This window comes from Scardinius erythrophthalmus, assembly GCF_964197995.2.
Source record: "Scardinius erythrophthalmus genome assembly, chromosome: 24".
NCBI classification, from domain to species: Eukaryota; Metazoa; Chordata; class Actinopteri; order Cypriniformes; family Leuciscidae; genus Scardinius; species Scardinius erythrophthalmus.
Window position 1 is genome coordinate 28,774,468 of NC_138244.1, and position 10,478 is coordinate 28,784,945.

Genomic DNA, 10,478 nt, shown 5'->3' on the forward strand with positions numbered 1-10,478 from the left:
TTGGAGAAAAACATTTATTTCATAATGTGATTTCCCCTCACTTTCAATTCTTTTACTTCAATGAAAGGTTAGAATTTTGCACATTTTTTGAATGAAAGATCACAAGGATAATCGATGCAGATTTATTTTTTACAGCCAATTTTGATCATATTTACCAGGGGGTTCAATAATTGTGGAGGGCACTGTAACCATAGCCCAAGAATAGACAATTAGACCGCTATTGAATGACTATATTTATACGTCTAATAGACGTCTAACCATAGCCCAAAAATAGACCAGTCATCAATTAGACAGCTATTAAACGACTACATATATGCGTCTAATAGACAGGCAATATGGGTCTAGGCTAAAACAAGGCTGATTTTGGGCTGTCAGTGAAAATCTAATAGACGTCTAACCATAGCCCGAGAATAGACTAGTCATCAATTACACTACATATACATGTAATAGACAACAAAATGAGGCATAAAGATTCTTTTCTCTCAAATATAACAGGTTCTCATAAATGAAAATCCATCCAAACTAATTGATTATGATTTATTTAGAACAATTATATTAACAACTTAGACAACATTCAAACATAAAAATTAACAAATAAAATATTGGAAAATATCTAAAACAACTTAAGATACTAAAATTGAGAATTAATTGTTAGCTTTATATCCATAACCACCACCCCCTGCTCTCCCTGGTGCTTGTTTAAAATGACCAGAAATTGCATTTTTTTATTTCCCATTCAGTCGCCGAAGGAAAGTTGGTCATCACTGCGTCTGCCAAATGAGAAAAAGAAAAAAAATATTGCTCAAGAAAAGCATTGATGACAATCATTTTGAACTAATTACAGTCATTCACTTTTGCTAGGATGCACACTAGAGCTGGCCAATATAGAGTTAACGGAATATACACTGCTCAAAAAAATTAAGGGAACACTTTTTAATCAGAGAATAGCATCAAGTCAGTTAAACTCCTGGGATATTGATCTGGTCAGTTAAGTAACAGAGGGGGTTGGTAATCAGTTTCTGCTGCTTTAGTGTTAATGACATTAACAGCAGGTGCACTAGATGGGCAACAGTGAGACAACCCCCAAAACAGGAATGGTTTTACAGGTGGAGGCCACTGATATTTTTTCCCTACTCATCTTTTCAGACTGTTTTTCACCAGTTTTGCATTTGGCTAGGGTCAGTGTCACTACTGGTAGCATGAGGCGATACCTGGACCCTACAGAGGTTGCGCAGGCAGTCCAGCTCCTTCAGGATGGCTCATCAATACGTGCCATTGCCAGAAGGTTTGCTGTGTCTCCCAGCACAGTCTCAAGAGCATGGAGGAGATTCCAGGAAGACAGACAGCTACTCTAGGAGAGCTGGACAGGGCCGTAGAAGGTCCTTAACCCATCAGCAGGACCGGTATCTGCTCCTTTGTGCGAGGAGGAACATGATGAGCACTGCCAGAACCCTACAAAATGACCTCCAGCAGGCCACTGGTGTGAATGTCTCTGACCAAACAATCAGAAACAGACTTCATGAGGGTGGCCTGAGGGCCTGACGTCTTCTAGTGGGCCCTGTGCTCACTGCCCAGCACCAGGGAGCTCGATTGGCATTTCCCATTGAACACCAGAATTGGCAGGTCCGCCACTGGTGCCCGGTGGTTTTCACAAATGAGAGCAGGTTCACCCTGAGCACGTGACAGACAGGAAAGGGTATGGAGAAGCCGTGGAGAATGTTATGCTGCCTGTAACATCGTTCAGCATGACCGGTTTGGTGGTGGGTCAGTGAGGGTCTGGGGAGGCATATCCATGGAGGGACGCACAGACCTCTGCAGGCTAGACAATGTCACCCTGACTGCCATTAGGTATCGGGATGAAATCCTTGGATCCATTGTCAGACCCTATGCTGGTGCAGTGGGTCCTGGGTTCCACCTGGTGCACAACAATGCCCGGCCTCATGTGGCGAGAGCATGCAGGCAGTTCCTGGAGGATGAAGGAATGATACCATTGAAGGGCCACCACGCTCACCTGACCTACATCCAATAGAACACCTCTGGGACATTGTGTTTCGGTTCATCTGACATCACCTGGTTGCACCTCAGACTGTCCAGGAGCTCAGTGATGCGCTGGTCCAGATCTGGGAGGAAATACCCCAGGACACCATCCGTCGTCTCAGTAGGAGCATGTCCCGACGTTGTCAGGCATGCATACAAGCACGTGGGGGCCATACAAACTACTGAGAACCATTTTGAGTTGCTGCAATGAAATTGACAAGCCTGCTGCATCATTTTTTCACTTAGATTTCCGGGGTGTCTTTGAATTCAATCCTCTGTAGGTTGATTATTTTCTTTTCCATCAAACGATGTGGCATCCTTTCGTTCATAACACATTACCCAGTCCATATTAGTATAGATATCTAGCATGATATTTTTCCCCATTGAGATCTGATGTGTTTTCAAAGTGTTCCTTTAATTTTTTTGAGCAGTGTATATATTACTACCGATAAATGTATATTTTTAAAGTCTTTAGAAACTTTTAACTAAACATTGATATTGTGTAGTTTGTGATCCTCCATCAGCAGCTGCAGTTTCTCTCAGCTGTATCAGTGCAGTCACTGTGACGTCTGACTGACAGAGGTTTTTGTACGACTCTTTATCACTGTGTGAACCATCTAGTGCTGCCCGGCCAGTGTAAACTCAGACAGTAATAATCTCCTGTATCTTCAGTCTGGACTCCACTGATGGTCAGAGTAAAATCACTGCCAGATCCACTGCCACTGAATCTAGATGGAGTTCCAGTATTACGGGTTGTTGCAAAATATATGAGGAGTTTAGGAGCTTCTCCAGGTTTCTGTGAGTACCAGGATAAACAATGATAACCACCACTCCACACATACACATTACTGCTGGTTTTACAGTTTATTCTGACTTTTTCTCCTGGTTGAACTGCTGGTATTGATGGACTCTGAGTTACAGTGTACTGTCCTCTACACTCTGGAAGAAAACACAAACCTTGTCAAACAAAATTATATATATGATGATATACCGTACAAATATACATTTCACATTTTAAGAGAACTAATTATTGTTGTGAAAACTGTATTACACAAACCTTGAATAAACAGTGCAATGGTCCAGATGAAGATGTTGATTGTGTTCATTGCTGTAGTTTAGTCTTGTGTGATGATGAAGAGTGTGTTCTGTTCTGCTCTCAGTCATGAAGTGTTAAACTCACAGCACTATAAACACTCTCAGAGCACTGAAGCATGTGCTGACAATGCAAAGTGACTCTCTCTATTTAAATCATTATCCTGAAGACTGTAGATCAGTCACACACACATTATCAAACAACTTCCTCATGTTGAGAAATGCTAAGCTATTATACACACATTTCACGAGTCTATTGACAGAATCATACATATTATTGATTCAGTCATTATTAATATTTACATTGCACTTATTTAACAACTGACAAGGAAACTATTGATTTGAAGACATTCACATTCATTCCCTCTGCAAACATTTTGATGGCACATGATAAAAAATTATTCCACATCATTTCTTGGCTCATTTGGGGACATTTTAAAGTCAGAGAGCAATAAAAAAAAAATAATATCACACATCGTTTTCAAAAATGTGAAGAAATCATTAAGTAAACAGGGAAAAACACTTGAAACACATTGATATATTTGATTTGATACAGGCATAGGTTTGTATCATGTCGTGTCATGAACTTGATGTAATGAGATTTCACTTTTTGCACATCACTTTGGGTGTTCCTGTGTGCCCAGAACCCTGAATCTTCCCTTCGTCATTATTTGCCGTTGTGAGGTATTGTCCAAGACATCCTGGAAAAGTACTCCTTATTGCACAACGTTGCAACAAAAAGAAAAACTGAATTTCTGAAAATGCAAAATAAAAAAAACTTCATAAATCCTGCCAAAAGGTTTCTCTACACCTTCATACACACACATATTTGTTATGTACAGTTCATGTCATTTTCTATAAGACTATTAAAGCAAATAATCTTTCCTTCTTCTCACAGCATGTGCTCCTGTGACCATGTGTCAGAAAAGGACTGTGCTTGATAGCGACTCCCAAACCTTATTGGCCTGTTCTTTGATACTCTTTTACCCCTTCTAACTGGTTGCAATCATTTAAAGAAACATGTACTGAACATGATGTACTGAGGGTTTAAGAAAACTTTATATAAAATATATATTTAATGAAACATGTTGAACTCTAAAACTGGTAGAAATTCAAAGCCATAAATCTAAACAAGTTGTTTCCCAAATGTGAGGTTGATATCTCAAAAATCTGCTTTCAGTGAGAGTTAGTTCGGGCACAGTCCTGGATTTGTGATTTGCAGTAGAGTTTTTCTCTCTTAAATATTACAAGCACACACACTCTTACACACTTATTACACACATACAAACCTCACTCTGACATTCATACCAACACACCCACGCAATTATCGCTGCATAATTTATCCAATTGGAGGGAAAAATTTCAGCAAGGGAAATGTTTGGAATAACATGTAGGACTGTGTGCGGCACAGCTTGCCCTTTATATTGTACAACAGACCAATTAAATTAGGCAGAATAACTTTTTATATGGTTGGTTGATTGTGTTTCATTTTGATAATGAGCAGTCTGCGATATGAAGCAACGCCAGAACTGATACTATGTTGTGTGAGAGCGCGATGCGCGAGCGCCATCTCTTGGATTTGTTCCACTGCTGGGAAATAACTTAATACTGTTATTTATAGTCATACAGATAATATGACATCATTCGAAACAGTAAAATGTATTTTTGTATTTGTGTACATTCAAAATGACTGCAAAATATCATGCCACTGAAAAATAAATAAAACAACATGATTGCTTTAGCGCGTCTCGGTCTCTTTAGATCTTTCTGGCGCTCACCAAAAATGAACCAAAATACAGAGAATAGCCTTCTTGGCGCGACTACTTTTGTAAGTCAACATTTAGATTATTTAACGTTAAATGCATTATATGTGCCTGAGTCACTTTGGAATAAATCACAGCGTGTTTCATGATAAAACGTGACAGTCCGGAAAATAGGCTAAAGGTTATAGCAAATTCAGACCAACTGCTGGTCTACACAGAGAAAAAGCCCTTTCTAGGCTCTTCTGTTGTGCCGAGCCATTCGTTAGTCTAGTTGTTTGATGAGAAAATTAAATGTAGCCTATAGTTGCAATACACGCGTTAAGTTTTGTAAGCTCCGTGCAACTGCTACAGCGGACTATTATTACTAGAATATTAGAAATCTAATACTCAAGCTGTTTTCTCATTTTTCTACTCTAAATATTAAAGGGCACCTATTATGCCCCTTTTTACAAGATGTAATATTGGTTTTGGGTGTCCCCAGAATGTATTTGTGAAGTTTCAGCACAAAATACCCCACAGTTAATTTATTATAATTGTACTGCTCTCCTTGTGTGTTTCCATATGTGTGAACACAATTTAGCAGCAAGCCAAACTCCCTTCAAATAAAGACTGGAGCCAGGGTGTAGTTTTCAAAACTCCTGATGTTTACTCCAATATGCTTCAAAGGAGAGTGAAACTATCAAAAACAATACACAAATAAATTGCTTTTAGTAAAAATAATACAAAATATATACACAATATAAAGGCTGACAGAGCAGAGTTACCAGTTGAGCAATTGGTGTATAAAACATCACTTAATTATTACCAAAATAGCATAGGAAATAAAGAAAATATTCTCAATTGAACCATTTTACAATAATTACTTACTGACAATGCTTTCGAAGGCATGAACATTAAAGAAAACTGGAGCGGCAGTCACATGGAACTTAATGCTAGAGAGAGCTGAGCAAACTGAAACTAAAATGGCTGCTCCCTTGCTTAGTCTGGTAATTTTCAAAATAAGAGTCCCAAATGTGAAACCTAAAACAATTAATCCAATAAACATAACAATAATCATTTGAAAATGTCATTTTTGGGGCCTGTTTTAAAAAGAGCTGTTTTGGTGTGTACCACCTTAAAGGGCACCTATTACGGCATTTAAAATGATCTTAATATTGTTTTGGGAGTCCCCAACAACAGTTTTACATGCATGCAATGACAAAAAACACTTGTTGTCTTATAATATGCATTTATTTTTACCTGATTTGCTCACCGACTCCCAAATGATTCATTCAACGACTCATTTATCCAAACCCCTCCTTTGCGTGATGCTAATCTGCGGTGATTGGTCAGATGACCCAGTCAGTTGTGATTACTCTGATGCAAGCATTGTATATTTCGACAATCTCTGCACAATTACATTGTGTTATAATGATGATGTTTCACCGCTTTGTAGTAAAAAATTCAAAATCAGAAGGAATTTGAGTTGATTTATGTTAGTGATCATAGCCCAAAGTTCGTTGGTAAACACCCAATCAGTTATTGTTTGCGTATTAATATGTTAAGCCCAACGCATAAACATATTAATAAAGCAATGCAGTACTAAGTTACAAGGTATTGCTCTATTCTTTATGACAACTCCAATAACAACGACAAAAATTTCACATATTTCTAAAAAATTGACATTGGAGACCTAGAAGCTGCGCTGAGCGTAACTTACACAACACAAACAAATACTTTTTGAGCATGCTACAGAACACATAAAAGCAACAATTATTAATAATACCTACAGGTTGTGATTCGGAGGAGGAAGCTGATCCAAATAAACTTGGTACTGAACCTTCCTTCAGTAGCAACCGGTTCGCGAATCCACGCTTGAAAGCATTTATGTTCGTAAAGCAATCGTCATTAAAATGAAGCGAACACAGCACAAGGTTCGGGCTATACTTGTGTGGTATAGTTGTAAATATAAACTCTAGCCACTGATTCTTCACATGCTCGTCCCTGGGCAGTGAAAAAAAGGTCGCTTTTGATTTGCACTTCAGAACACAGCGTCTTGTTGTCGACATGTTTTCAAGTTTTCCCTGGTGTCTGCGTGCGCAATGAGTGGGCGCAGCCAATTTGATATTTTTCGTTTTGACGTCACAACGAAAAGGAAAATGACTCATTGGAAAAACGATTCATTAAATTGACTCAGAGTCAATGAGAGACAATAACTTTTTTTACGGTGAACTTTCATATATAAAACTTTGCAGGATGTTTTTGTTCACTTAGATCTATGTTACACACTACATGAAAGGTCATTTTCAAAATTCCATAATAGGTGCCCTTTAAATGTAAATGAGCTGCATATCCCCGCCCTGTTTTTGGATGAGGGCGTAACCTATGGCAATAAACAGTCGGTAGAAGCAGAATGGCTGAGAGTGAGAGACCCGCTGTTCTGTATGGCATTCAGCCCTACATGTATGAACCAGAATCAGACCCAGATGATGAAGAGACTCCGGCAGAAGAAACACGAATGAGAATGGACCAGGACGTCTCGGAATGGTTATTTGATACATTTATGTACTTATAGAGTTTTAATCGCATCCCCTTTGCAATTATGGATGTGCAACACACACACACACACACACACACACACACACACACACACACACACACACACACAACTGTGATAACGTTTGCACACTTTTTTTAAACTACAGTACACACACACAAATACTGTGATAACGTTTGCTAAGTACAAACAAAATTATATTTATGCGAGGGGTGCTGTTGCGTCATGTTGGCCTTTGTATAAACATAGCAATTTTGATGTCTTGTCTTTACAGAAAACATACACAGTTTTTAATACAATATCTTTAAAAAAATTATATTATAAACGTGTGGTTACACACTATACAAACAAGGTTTAAATTATATACACAGACATCCTACGACGACGACAATAAATAGCTTTAGACGCATTTGTTGTTGAACTGGCTGACATCGACTGAAATGACTATTTGCTCAAAAATCATAAAACACACTTACTTCTTCTGGAGGTGACGTTGGATTGCGAACAGTAGGCAACGATCCACACTTGAGGATTAACTTTGAAGCAAGACCTGCTTTGAATTGACCCTCATTCACAAAACAGTCATTCAGAAAATGATTCGCGCAAACATAAACGTATTTAGGAAGTTTAAGTGGCGCCTTTTCTTCATAAATAAAATCCATCCGCTGTGTTTTCAGTGGCTCTGATGTCGGAAGTAAGTGAAGACTACTATGTCCATTCTTACATCCCACAACAGAACACCTACATTTCTTAGGAGACATTACCGGCTGTCGTTGAAACAATGGCGGATGGTGTACAGATCACCGAGGGCGGGGTAACCACAGTGTCAATCAAACCACGTCGGTGGGGCTTGTGCAATTCTACGTCACATTGCATAGAATCTTAGAACAGCTCATTCTGAGACACTGCTTATGATTTATTGAGATTGTAAAAAAAACACTGGGTGGATTTTTATCATTCTAGGGTGGTTTTGCTCACACACTGCCAACACACAGTTATGTTCAAACACCATGTAAAAGTGAATTTTGCATAATAGGTGCCCTTTAAATAAAAAAAAAATGACTGAACGAAAGATACACGGATTCTCTTGAACCACCACCGCGTTTGTGGCAGAAAACTACTGCAGTGCAGCCAAAATGCTCTGTTCGACTTTTCTGAGATCCTTTACTCTTCCCTGTGGATGACCTGTGACCTACTTTCTGTAAGATCTGAATTTTCTGTGGTTTGAATTTTAGAAAACTGAATTTGAAGTTCTGAATTTTTTCTTCATCTTGAAAACTTGAATCTGCATTTTTTTTAAACTGAATATTTGCAGTCTAAGAATAAAAAAAAAATAGCTGTTTGAAAAAAACGTCTAAAAATTTCAGCCATGAAAACATTTCAATTCGTTAAATTTCAAATGTTCAATATTCGCTTAAAGAAATCAAATTCAGAACTATTTAAAATACCACATAAAATTAAATTTTGTTAGATTAGATTTTGTTAGATTAGATTTTGTTAGATTTTGTTTATTTAGTAAATAATTCAAATTTACACAATTCAAATTCAAATCATTTTGTCATATTAAAAGCTCCATATTTTTCCATTATTTATTTCCTGAACTGTGTGAAACGGCCATTAGGAATCATGCGGCGCAGGATTAAATTTTAAAGTATAAAGACGGTAGCAGTCTGAACTCTGGTGTACTTTGGATGGAGCGGGCGGTCTGACTGACAATAGCCCACTCCCGACATCTTTTGACAGCGCATCCGCACTTCATTCTGACCACCTGTAGGCTACACCTTTGAGGAGCTGTTTGGTACTGAAACCATTGTCAGTCAACAACATTCTTTTTTTGCAAGGATGTTTGAAATAGTTTGGCAGAAAATAGTAGGGCTGGGTATTGACACAAATTTCACAATTCGATTCGATTTCGATTCACAAGCTTGCAATTCGATTCCATTTCGATTACGATTCGATTCGATTCAATATCGATTATTTTGGATATCAGGTACAATACATTGCAAATTTTCTCAAGGAAAACAAATCTCTTCACTATTATTGTAAACTATGGGAGTCAGTTGTAGCCTATAGGCTTCATTAGCCTACTCTGATATTGAAGGTAAAAAATAACTGATTTGTATACAAACACTTAAAATACACTTATTTATTTTTATAATAATAAAGTTATATGAAATTATATACAAATTTAAATGGTGGTTATCATAAAAAAACTTTCCAGATTTATTCAAACATGCATTAAATATTGAAGAACATTAAAAAATATAATGAATATGTAATATGGTGCATATATGGTACAAAATGCTCCTCTCTAGAGTTAATTTTTCTAGCTGACTAACGAGTTTATGGTCACTGGATATGTTTTTTTCTGAGGTAAATGTGACGTTACATGACATTGTTTACTAACGTCTTTCCACGGTTGAAACACTGATTGAGCGATTCCATGTGACGATACGGACTTCGATAAGTTGTACTCTACCTTTTAACACACTTTCAGACGCTCATTCATGTTTATCTCGCGCTGTAACGGATATTATTAAGGCGGAAGAGAAGGTCATGTGCACTCCGCGCTGCTGCTTCTCTTGAGCTGAGCCAGAGCGATCTCACGCCACAGCGCCAAAACGGTATTTATGTTTTTGAATTTCATAAGAACATGGACGTAATTTGAAATCTGAGACTTTGTTTCATATTAATAATAACAAAGCACAAAGATTATTGCGATTTATTGAATGGGGTGTACGCAACAATGTTCCATTCATTTATCACTGAAAACAGGATGACTAATCGATTCTTGGGATTTAAGAATCGATATTGTTTCGTAAAAATGAGAATCGATTAAAATCGAGAAATCGATATTTTTTACCCAGCCCTAGAAAATAGCCTACTTCATTTGTCAGTAGGGCAATATGGTTTTCGTTTATGTTGTTTAGAAATTTGTCCTATTTAATTTATGTTATTTATATTTCATTAATTTTTTCTGTGACATTTTTTCTCCGCTGACAGTACAATGTTAAAATAATATTTATGTTGACACGAACACAATTTTTGTA

General features: G+C 37.6%; 1 long non-coding RNA gene across 1 annotated transcript; it reads right to left on the reverse strand.

The window, feature by feature from the left end:
• Positions 1-524: 524 nt before the first annotated feature.
• LOC308684431 lies at positions 525-5,845 on the reverse strand. The gene is made up of 3 exons (XR_014029363.1): positions 5,760-5,845; positions 3,095-3,884; positions 525-2,976 (listed from the first exon to the last, which is right to left on the reverse strand). It is a non-coding gene; the product is annotated as an uncharacterized lncRNA (long non-coding RNA).
• Between the last annotated feature and the right edge of the window lie 4,633 nt (positions 5,846-10,478).